The sequence below is a fragment of the Monodon monoceros genome, unplaced genomic scaffold (assembly GCF_005190385.1).
Source record: "Monodon monoceros isolate NGI ecotype Baffin Bay Population unplaced genomic scaffold, NGI_Narwhal_1 Super_Scaffold_11, whole genome shotgun sequence".
Taxonomy (NCBI): domain Eukaryota; kingdom Metazoa; phylum Chordata; class Mammalia; order Artiodactyla; family Monodontidae; genus Monodon; species Monodon monoceros.
In genome coordinates, this window is record NW_021703767.1 from 120708069 (window position 1) to 120720092 (window position 12024).

A 12024-nucleotide genomic window follows, 5' to 3' on the forward strand; every position below is an offset into this window, starting at 1 on the left:
CAGTATCTTTTAGTATGTAGAATTAACATCTGAAATCTTTATGGTTGAAACGATATGGTGTTTGGGATTGGCTTCAGAATAATCCAGTGAGGGAAGAAGAGTAAAGTGAGTGGAATTATAGATAAAACAGAATTCTCTGTGAGGTGGTTAATGGTTTAAGCTGGGTGATGGTTATACAGGGTTTCATTATTCTTTTCTCTCTTCCTTTGTATATGTTTAAATTTTTCCATTATACATATATAAAGGTAAAAACAAAAGTGTCTACTATTACAATACAGATAGCTATGAGAGAAACATCAGCTTCCTCAAAGGCTTTATGTCTAAGGTGGGCTATGTATGTCTAAGGTGGAGAGAAGGCTAGAGAAATCTGTATTTCAGTATAAAAATTGCTAGCTTAAGAGTAGAAATGGTCTGTAGAAGTATTCTAAGAACTTAAATGTATTATGAAGCAATGAAAGAGATACTTGAAGCCTTGATGCTTGTCATTTTTTCCCCAATTTTTTAAAATTGTGGTAAAACACACATAACATAAAGTTTACCACTTCACCCATTTTTAAGTGTACAGTTTGGTGGCATTTAAGTACATTCATATCGTGTCACCATCACCACCATTCATATCCGTAACTCTTCATCTTGCAAAACTAAAATTCTACACCCATTAAACAACAATTCCCTATTTTCTCCTCCTCCTTTTAAACCTCTGGCAAGAACCATTCTACTTTCTGTATCTATGATTTTCACTACTCTATGTACCTCATATAAGTAGAATTATACAGTATTTGTCTTTTTGTGACTGGCTTATTTTGCTTAGTGTCCTCAAGTTTCACCCATGTGGTAGCATATGGCCTAATTCCCTTCCTTTTTAAGGCTGAATACCATTCCATTTTAAGTATGTACCACATTTTGCTTATCCATTCATCCATCAGTGGACACATGGGTTGCTTCCATATTTTAGCTATTGTGAGTGATGCTGCTGTGAACTGGGAGTACAGATATCTTTTTGAGACCCTGATTTAGTTCTTGCGGATATATTCCAAAAGTGGAATTGCTGGGTCATATGTCATATGGGTCAAATAACAGAATTATTTTTAATTTTTTGAGGAATTGCCATTTCGATTTTTACAGCAGCTGTACCATTTTACATTCCCATCAACAGTGCACAAGGGTTCCAGTTTCTTCACATTCTTGCCAACACTTAACTTATTATAGCCATCGTTATAGGTGTGAAGTGATATCTTATTGTGGTTTTGATTTGCATTTCCCTAATGACTAGTAATATTGAACGTATTTTCATGTGCTTATTTGCTATTCATATATCTTCTTTGAAGAAATGTCTACTCAAGTCTTTTGCCCATTTTTGAATTGGATTTTTTGTTTTTTGTTGTTGAGTTCTAGAAGTTTTTATATGTTCTGGATATTAATTCCTTATGAGATAAATGATTTGCAAAAATTTTCTCCCATTCATCAGGTTGTCTTTTTGCTTCCTTGATAGTACCCTTTGATGTGCAAAACTTCTTTGTTTTGATGAAGTCCAGTTAATCTATTTTTTCTACTATTGCCTGTGCTTTTGGTGTCATTTCCATTTAGTGGTTGCCAAATCCAGTGTCACGAAAATTTTCCCCAGTGTTTTCTTCCATGAATTTTAAAGTTTTAGCTCTTAGGTTTAGGTCTTTGATCCATTTTGAGTTAATTTTTGTATATGATACAAAGTCAGGGTCAAACTGACATAAGGATATCCAGTTTTCCCAGTACCATTTGTCAAAAAGACTGTCCTTTGACCATTGAATGGTCTTAGCACCCCTGTCAAAAATCAGTTGGCCATACATGTGAGGATTTATTTCTGGACTTTTTATTCTATTGCATTGGTCTGTATGTCTGTCCATATGTCAATACCATAATGTTTTAATTACTGTAGTTTTGTAGTATGTTTCAAAGTCAAAAAGTGTGAGTCCTCCTACTTTATTCTTCTTTGAGATTGTTTTGGCTATTTAGGATCTCTTGCAATTCCGCATGAATTTGAAGATTACATTTCCCATTTCTGTGGAAAAGGCTGTTAGATTTTAAAAAAAATTTTATTTATTTATTCATTAACTTTTGGCTGCATTGGGTCTTCGCTGCTGCACGCGGGCTTCCTCTAGTTGCAGTGAGTGGGGGCTACTCTTTGTTGCGGGGCACAGGCTTCTCATTGTGGTGGCTTCTCTAGTTGCAGAGCACAGGCTCTAGGCGCGTGGGCTTCAGTAGTTGTGGCACACGGGCTTCAGTAGTTGTGGGTCACGAGCTCTAGAGTGCAGGCTCAGTAGTTGTGGCGCACGGGCTTAGTTGCTCCGCGGCATGTGGGATCTTCCTGGACTAGGGCTCGAACCCGTGTCCCCTGCATTGGCAGGCGGATTCTTAACCACTGCGCCACCAGGGAAGCCCACGCTGTTAGATTTTTGATAGAGATTGCATTGAATCTCTAACTCACTTTGGTTTTATTGACATCTTAACAATGCTATGTCTTCTTATTTATGAACATATTCAACTTGTCTAAGCCTTCTTTAATTTTACCATTTCTTTTTGAAGTCATAAAAAGGTTCTGGAAATAGTGGTTGTAGCTATATAACCTTGTGTATATACTGGAAATCAGTGAATTTTGGGGTATGTGAATTATACCTTGATTTAAACAAAAAACATTTTCTTCAACTTAATCTCTCCTTCCAGCCCTCATTTGTTCTCCCCATCATTATCAGACTTCTTGAAAGAAGCTATACACTTACAGTCCCATTCTCAGCTTTCATCACTTCTCTGCCCAATGTAATCTGGCTTTTGACTCCATTAATCCATTGAAACTGCCCTTGATTTTGTCTTTTTTTTGTTTTCGGTTTATCAGCTTTTGGCACAGTTAATGTGCCCCCCACCCTTTAAAAATAACCTTTTAATTTTAGAACAGTTTTAGGTTTATAGAGAAATCACAGAAATAGTACAGAGAGGTCTCATAAACCCCTCACTCGGTTTCCCTACTGTTGACATCCTACATTATTCTAGTACAGATTTTATAATGAATGAGCCAGTATTGATACATTATAATGAATACAAGTTCATACTTTATTCAGACTTCCTTAGTTTGTAGCTAATGTCCTTTTTCTGTTCCAGGAGAGCATTCAGGATATACCACATTACATTTCATGATCATGCATCCTTTGCTGCTTTTGGCTGTGACAGTATCTCAGACTTTCCATGTTTTTAATAACTTGACAGTTTTGAGGTGTACTGGTTAGGTATTTTGTAGAATGTCCCTGAATTGGGATTTTTCTAATTGTTTTTCTCATACTTAGATTGGGGTTATAGGTTTTTGAGAGAAAGACCACAGAGATAAAGGGCCATTTTCATCACAACATATTAAGGGTGTCAACATGACTTATCATTATTGGTGTGAACCTTGGTCACTTGGCTGATGTAGTTTTTGTCATGTTTCTCTACTGTAAAGGCACTCTCTACCCCTTCCCCCTTTCCATACCATAGTCTTTGGAAGGAATTCATTATGTGGAGCCCACACTTGAGGAGTGGAGAGTTTGCTCCACTTCTTTGAGTTGTGAATATCTACATGATTTGTTTGGAATTCTTCCACCCTAGATTTGTCTCTTCTCCTCCATTTATTTATTTATTTAGTTAATTCTTTCTTTATACCAGTATGGACTCATGGATATTTGGTGTATAGTCTGGGTCATAGTCCAATACTACTTCAGTTTTTTTGCTCAAATTGTTAGGACTATGGCCATTGGGAGCGTTCAGTTGCTTTTCTGTGTCCCTTTGACATATTTCCAGCCCATTCCTCAGATCAGCCATTTTCCGAGAGCGTCCTGATTCCTTTTTATAGAGAATGTTGTTAGAAATCAAGGTCTTGGTGCTAAGCGAGCTCATCGTTACTAGGGTGGTGTCTTTCTTTTTGAATCACTGTTTTTCTTTGTGTCTGTGATACCACACTTTTTAAGTCTTACAGGAAGCAGTACAGTGTAGCAGTTAAGGACAAGGGCCCTGGAGGATGAGGGTGTAATCTTGGTTGCACTTCTTATACTCCACCAAATGTGTAAATCTGAGCAAGGTGATCTCTAAGCCAAAATGTCCACATCTGTAACGATGCAGATAATAATGGTAAATTGCTCATAGGGTATGTAAGGATTAAATGAGGTATAGTGCACATAAATCACTTAGTACAATACCTCGCACATAGTAAGCATTCATTAAGTGCTTACTCCTTTTCCTCTTGTTAATATTTTCATCTTCCTTTTTGGCCATTCCCTTCAATCTACTCTCCTAGCTCTTCTTTTGTTTGTCTTCTAAATGTTAGTGTTCCATGGTTTTTTTTTGTTTGTTTGTTTTGTTTTGTTTTTTTGCGGTACGCAGGCTTCTCCCTGTTGTGGCCTCTCCCGTTGCGGAGCACAGGCTCCGGATGCGCAGGCTCAGCGGCCATGGCTCACGGGCGCAGCCGCTCCGCGGCATGTGGGATCTTCCCAGACCGGGGCACGAATCCGCGTCCCCCGCATCGGCAGGCGGACTCCCAACCACTGCGCCACCAGGGAAGCCCTCCATGGGGTTTTTGTCTTAGTTTTTTTTCCTCACCTTGTACATTTTCCCTAGGCAATTTCATCTATTCTCACTGCTTTTACTTTGTGTATGGTTGATTCTCAAATCTGTACCTCCGGCCCAAACCTTTGTCTTGAGTTTTTGTATATTTAACTGCTTATGGGACACCTTCATTTGAATAACTTATATGCATCTCAGACTCAGTCTGTCCATAATTAAAGTGACTATTTCACCCTCTCAAAACCTACTTTCCCTTTTCTTTATCTTACTGGATAGTACAGTAGTACCTTTCACCCTTTGCCCAAACCAGAAACTGAAGCATCATCTTTGACTCCTTTTTTGACCCCTCTACTCCCAGTCAAATCACTTACAAGACTTGCTGATTCCAGCTACATATCTCAGTTCTCCCCACCCACTTTCTCTATCCCACTGCTATTATCTTAGTTCAGACTATGATAAACTATTTCCTGGATTACTGTAGCCGTTTTTTACTTGCTTTGAGATTTTATTTCTTTCTATTTCATTCACTGTACTATAGCTACATACTTTTTCTCAAACACAAATCTGAACAAGTCTTCCCAAGTTAAAAAAACATTTTTTGTTCCTTATTTCCCTCAAGATAAAGTCCAAACTCCAGTTTAAAAGATCCTTCATGATATGGTTCTTGCTTTCATCTTTAGCCTTATCTCAGACATTTATGCTTCTGCTACACTGAACTACATTCTCTCTGTCTGTCTGTCCCTCTTCCCCCTCCCCCCCCCTCCCTTTTCTCTCTCTCTCTCTCTCTCTCTCTCTCTCTCTCTCTCTCTGTCTTTCTGTATTCTCTTCTCTGTACCTATAATGCCATACCTCTCTGACAGCATCCTCACTTCACTCCTGATAGATATACATTTCGCCTGGCTAATTTCTGTTCATTCCTAGCATCTAAGTTTAGGTCTTACACCCACTTGGCCCATAAGCCTCTAATACTCTCTACTTATCCCGATTGCAGTATTTATCACACTGGACTTTAATTTTACTAATTTACTTATTGGTCCCCACCTGACTCCATGAAGTCAGAGACTTTTTTATCTTATTCATCACTGTTTCTGTAGAATAGATATTTCAAAGTAACTATTCCATAGTAGCTGTCCCAAACTGGAACTTTGTTGAAAGAATGCGTGTCTTTCCTTCTACCTATAATTCCCTTGGCCACTGGGCAAATTCCTGTTTATGCTTTAAAATCTAGCTGAGCACGAATTCCTCTGTACCTCCTTGTTACTGAGCCTCCTTTGTGTTAACCTTTGGACCCTGTAGATACTTTGTGATTGTCCTTATCACATTATATTGTGTTTCTTTATAAGATTGTCCTTTTTTTTTTTTTACTAGACTCTGAGCTCTTTAAGGACTGGGTCTTTTTTATATATATATAAATTTATTTATATTTTATTTTTGGCTGCATTGGGTCTTCAGTTGCCGTGTGTGGGCTTTCTCCAGTTGTGGCGAGTGGGGGCTTCTCTTCATTGTGGTGAGCACGGGCTCTTGTTGCTGAGTACGGGCTCTAGGAGCACATGCTTCAGTAGTTGCAGCACGTGGGCTCAGTAGTTGTGGCTCGCGGGCTTAGTTGCTCCGCGGCATGTGAGATCTTCTTGGACCAGGGCTCAAACCTGTTTCTCCTGCACTGGCAGACGGTTTCTTAACCATTGCACCACCAGGGAAGCCCAGGGTCTTTTTTCATATTTTTGTCTTTAGAGTCTAGCTTGGCATCTAGCGCAGTTATATATATTCAGTAAATTTTTAAAAGTTTATTTTTTTACTGAAATATAGTTAATTTACAACATTGTGTTAGTTTCTGGTGTACATCAAAGTGATTCAGTTATACATATAAATATATTCTTTTTCATATTATTTTCCATTATAGGTTATTACAAGGTATTGAATATAGTTCCCTGTGCTATACAGTAGGACCTTGTTGTTTATCTATTTTATATATAGTAGTTTGTATCTGCTAACCCCAAACTCCTAATTTATCCCTCCCCTCCCTTCCCTTTTGCATACTAAGTACATATTGAACTGCAAGAGCTTGTTTTGCCATAGCATTTCCAGACTTTTAATGCAAATATTTATTTATCTAACCTTTGAGAAATGTATAAAGAAGGAACTTTGCCTTGTATGCTTTTTGAAACAAAGTGTTAAGGTATTCAGTGAGGAAGGTTTCTGAGCTTTTTGTCTTAGGGCATCTATCTAAGAGTTGGAGGTCTAAAAGTTACATAATTAATTAAAATAAGAACAAGCCTGAAGATGATTTTATCCCGCCATAACCAGGCGAGTAGCAGAGGATTTGAAAGCAGTTGAGTATTCGTATATCCTTGTCATAAATCATGTAATTGTGTATTATTTTTTATTTTATTTTACTTTATTATAAATTTATTTATTTCTGGCTGTGTTGGGTCTTCGTTGCTGCGCACGGGCTTTCTCTAGTTGAGGCGAGTGGGGTCTACTCTTCATGGCGGTGTGTGGGCTTCTCATCGTGGTGACTTCTCTTATTGCGGAACATGGGCTCTAGATGTGTGGGCTTCAGTAGTTCTGGCTCTCGGGTTCAGTAGTTGTGGCTCGTGGGCTCAGTAGTTGTGGCTCACGGGCTCTAGAGCGCAGGCTCAGTAGTTGTGGCACATGGGCTTAGTTGCTCCGCGGCATGTGGGATCTTCCCGGACCAGGGATCGAAACCATGTCCCCTGCATTGGCAAACAGATTCTTAACCACTGCCCCACCAGGGAAGCCCTGTATTATTTTCTTAAATGAAAGAAAAAGATAGTGTAACTCAGGGCTTCATTATCTCTAGTGTTGAAAGCCCAGCGGAACCTTTGTTGAAGTCAGGGATTCCTTCATTATCTGAGAGGTACATGCTGTTACTTGGGCTATATCTTTGGGTGGTTCTGGCATGTGAAAGAGGCCATATTTGCCTGTAAGCTGTATGCGTTTCTCAGGCAGCTGCTGTGGGCTGAATTGCTTGTGTCTCTGCAGGTAGATGAGCCCTGCCGTGTATCCTTCTCTTGCTCCTTTATGTCCTCAGCAGAGCTAGCAGTGCCACCTTGCCAGCTCCTTCATTGCTTGCACATCAGATTGAAAATATGTGTATCTTTTACTCACTGCCAGTTCCGCACTGTCCAAGAGATTGCAGTAGCCTACAGCTATGGAAATAACAACCTACTAAAAGGAATGCAGCAACTCAAAAGAGGGAATATCCCTGGATAATCAGATTCCTCCTATGGAGGCAGAACTAATGGAAAGGTAAGAGAGAGCATGACAGGAAGAAAGAAGAATGGAACTCTCAAGAGGATACAGTTGGAACACCGAAAAAGTTGTTTTGGAACTAAAAATATATTCACAAGTCTTGAATCTCAGGAAGATTAAAAACAAAAAAATGGCCAAAGATGTACCATGAGCAAAACAATATTGATACTAAATAAATATACTAACAGCCTCAAGCTATTAAAGGGACAAAGAGAAATATTGTATTGTGATGAAAGGAACAATCTACCCAACAATCCAATTTTTGGGAAATGGGCAAAACTTATGAATAAACAGTTCACCGAAAAATATTAATGGTTCTTAACACAGATAAAAAGGCACTCTACCTCATTCACAAACCATATGTAATTTAAAATTACACTTGAGTACCATTTTTCACTCTATAAGGCTGGCGAGTATTAAGAAGTCTGATAAAACACTGTTGTCAAGGGTGTAGGATAATGTGCTCTCTTATACTGCTGGTGGGAGCATAACCTTTATGGGAAGCAATTTCACAGTATTTATTAATTTAACATTCACATTTCCTTTGACCAAGTGGTCCCAGTTTTAGGAATGTATTCTACTGATATGTTTATAAATTTGGGAAATAACATTTAATCTTTGTGGTATTGTATGTAATAGCAAAATATTGGCAACAGTGTAAATCCATCAGTAAGATCTGGCTAAATAGATTATGTTCAATACATATAATGGGGTTCTATGCAGATGTAAAATTGGGAGTGAGAAAGCTATGTACAAGTATGGAATGATCTACAAAGACACATTATTAACAAAAGAAAAGTGCAGAACAATGTGCCGAATAACCATTTGTTTAAAAAGAAGTGACATAACAAGCACACGTATCATGTTTCTTGTAAGAATACAAAAAGGCTTGACATTCCTCATCTGGTAGTTAGAGAAACAGTATCTTTCACAGAGAAGTTTTCATCTTAATGAAGTCCAACATTAAAGCCTCATTTTTTTTTTCATGGATCACACTTTTTGGTGTTTTATCTATAAAGTCATTACCACACTGAAGGTCAGTTAGATTTTCCTCTTATTTTTCTTCAAGGAGTTTTACAGTTTACATTTAGGTCTGTGATTCATTTTGAGTTAATTTTGTGACAGGTGTAAAGTATGTGTCTAATTCTTTTTTTTTTTTTTCTGCATGTGGATGTCTGGTTGTTTCATCCTCATTTGTTGAAAAGACTGTCCTTTCTTCATTGAATTGCCTTTGCTCCTTTGTCAAAGTCTAGTTGAAAGTATTTGTGTAGGTCTTTTCCTGGGCTCTCTATTCTATTCCACTGATCTATTTCCTTATTTTTCTGCTGATACCACGCTGCCTTGATGACTGTGAGTCTTGAGGTTGGGTGGTATCAGTCCTCCAACTTTTCTTCTTCAATATTGTGTTGGCTATTCTGGGTCTTTTGCCTCTCCGTGTAAACTTTAGAGTCAGTTTGTTGATATCTACAAAATAACTTGCTGGGATTTTGATTGAGATTGCATTGACTCTGTACATCAGTGGGAATAACTGACATCTTAACAATATTAATTCTTCTATGCATAAACGTGGACTTCTCTCTCCATTAATTAGATCTCTGATTTCTTTCATCACAATTTGGTAGTTTTCCACATATAGATCTTATACATATTTATTGGATATATCCTTAAGTATTTCATTTTTTGGTGCTAATGTAGATGGCCGTGTGTTCGTAGTTTCAAACTCCAGTTATTCATTGTTGGTATATAAGAAAGCAGTTGACTTTTATTTATTAACCTCGTATCCTGCAACCTTGCTATAATCATGTATTAGTTCCAGGATTTTTTTTTTTTTTGTAAATGATATTTTTGTTATTGGTGGTGTCTTTTTTCTTCTTTTCTTTTTTTGGCCACGCTGCGTGGCATGTGGGATGTAAGGTCTTAGTTCCCTGACCAGGGAGCAAACATGCGCCCCCTGCAGTGGAAGTGTGGAGTCTTAACCACTGGACTGCCGGGGAAGTCCCTGTAAATGGTATTTTTAATTTCAATATCCAGTTGTTCTTTGCGAGTATGTAGACACACAGTTGGTTTTTGTATTTTTTGTAGCCTGCTCCCTTGTGAAACTTATTTCTAGTAATTCTTTTGTGGATTTTTTAGGATTTCCCTTATATACTCTCACGTCATCTGTAAATAAAAAGTTTAACTTTTCCTTTTCCAATTTGTATTTCTTTTTCTTTCCTAACGTCACTGATTAGGACTTGCAGTTCAAGGTTGAGTAGAAATGGAGAGAACAGAAATCCTTGCCTTGTTCTTGATCTTAGGAGGAAAGTATTAAGTCTTTTATTATTAGGTATGATGTTAGCTGGTAGAATTTTCATAGCCACCCTGCAACTGGTTGAGTAAGTTTCCCTTCTAAGTTTTCTGAGTGTTTTGATAATGAATGGTGGATTTTGGTAAATGTTTTTTTTCTGCACCTATCGCAGTGGTTATATATGGTGGGAGTAATTTTAGCCCATGAATATGGTGAGCTACATTGATTGATTTTTACATGTCACAAAAACTTTGGATTCCTTGCATAAACAGCACTTAATTTTTTAAAAAATTATTTTTTTGGCTGCATTGGGTCTTTGTTGCTGTGCGTGGGCTTTATCTAGTTGCAGCAAGCAGGGGCTACTCTTCGTTGCGGTGCGCGGGCTTCTTATTGTGGAGGCTTCTCTTGTTGCAGAGCACGGATTCTAGGCGTGCAAGCTTCAGTAGTTGTGGCATGTGAGCTCAGTAGTTGTGGCACACGGGCTTAGCTGCTCTGTGGCATGTACGATCTTCCCAGACCAGGGCTTGAACCTGTGTCCCCTGCATTGGCAGGTGGGTTCTTAACCACTGTACCACCAGGGAAGCCTAACACCACTTAATTTTGAGAGGAGCTTATGAGTTCTCCATTTGGAGAGTATTGTTGATTAGAGCCTGTTTTGTACTATTTTTAATCCCTTATAATCTAGAGATGATTCTGGAATCCCTGTGTAACAGCAGGGAACCAGTTGAGGTTAGGCAGAGTACATACGTTTATAGTGGAACCAATTGTTCAGGTTTTGTAACGTTTTTTTAAAAGATCTTCACAGCCTGGAAACAGAAATAAAAGAAAGCATTTTGTGGGTAAGGCAGTAGGAAGAGAAGGAATTCAGAGTTTTCCCAAAAGTGTTGCTGGAATGGCTCCTTATAGGGGCCATATGAATGCATGTCTGCTAAGAAGGGAATGTGAGAACTTACCTTTCTTGATGAGAAGAAGTTTAAAAGGACCTGGAAAGGTGAAAGGGTAAGGAACTGGTGTTAGAGATTATTTCAGTCCTCAAAATCTTAAGAAGAGAGAAGCTTGTATATTTTGGAGTTATATGTTTCATTAAAAAGGCTGCTAACATTTGCCCCATTTTTTTTTTAATTTTACTTAACAAATTTAAGTCCTCAAATATCTAGTAAGCTTTGTTTTATTTTATATTTCTTTGAACAGTAGGTATAAGCGACATTTGGTTGCTATTTCTATGAAAATTCTTTGGCAGGCTTCTAAATCTGAGGTCATGTTAGGGTAAGTTGAGCCTCTCTTGCTGTGTGAGGCTTACTGAGAGATTGTATTTTAATAAACACAGTGAATGGTTCTGGCTTTGCCTTTTGAATCTGAATTTGTTTTCAGGATATTTAAAAATATCTTAATGATCTGATAATAGAGTAACACATTCTACAAGTAGTTTTATCGACCTGTTCAATCCAGTAGCTTGCTTTTCCTGTAGGACTGGTGCCATCTGATCTTTTTCTCTTTTGTATTTTTCTGATCTTTTTTTCTCTTGTGTTTATCTACAAGATAAGTTTTATTTAAATAATCATGTTTAGTTTACCGTACTACATAATTAAATACTAAAATTAAATAAGAATTATCTTTTAGAAATAAAAGTTAAGTTCCTGATTTAAAACAAAAAATAAAGGAAAAATTAAAATGTTTTTAAATAGACTGTGCTTACTACATCTTTTATCTTCCTGTTAACTGCTTTCGCAATGTATATTGTGGTTAGGTAGAATTACATAACTTTGTTCTGTGATTTGATTGCATGTTGTAGATTTATAAATAATTTTGATAACACAGTATGTTGTACCTGAGACCAAATAAAATGGGTTTTTCCCCCCTTTTTTTTTTTTTTTTTTTTTTTTTTTTTTTTTTTTTTTTTT

At 37.6% G+C, this 12024-nt stretch overlaps 1 protein-coding gene across 5 annotated transcripts in view; it reads left to right on the plus strand.

The window, feature by feature from the left end:
- Positions 1-12024, plus strand: part of TFDP2 (transcription factor Dp-2) — a 168665-nt gene that overhangs the window by 43749 nt on the left and 112892 nt on the right. The gene's annotated exons all lie outside the window — the stretch shown is intronic.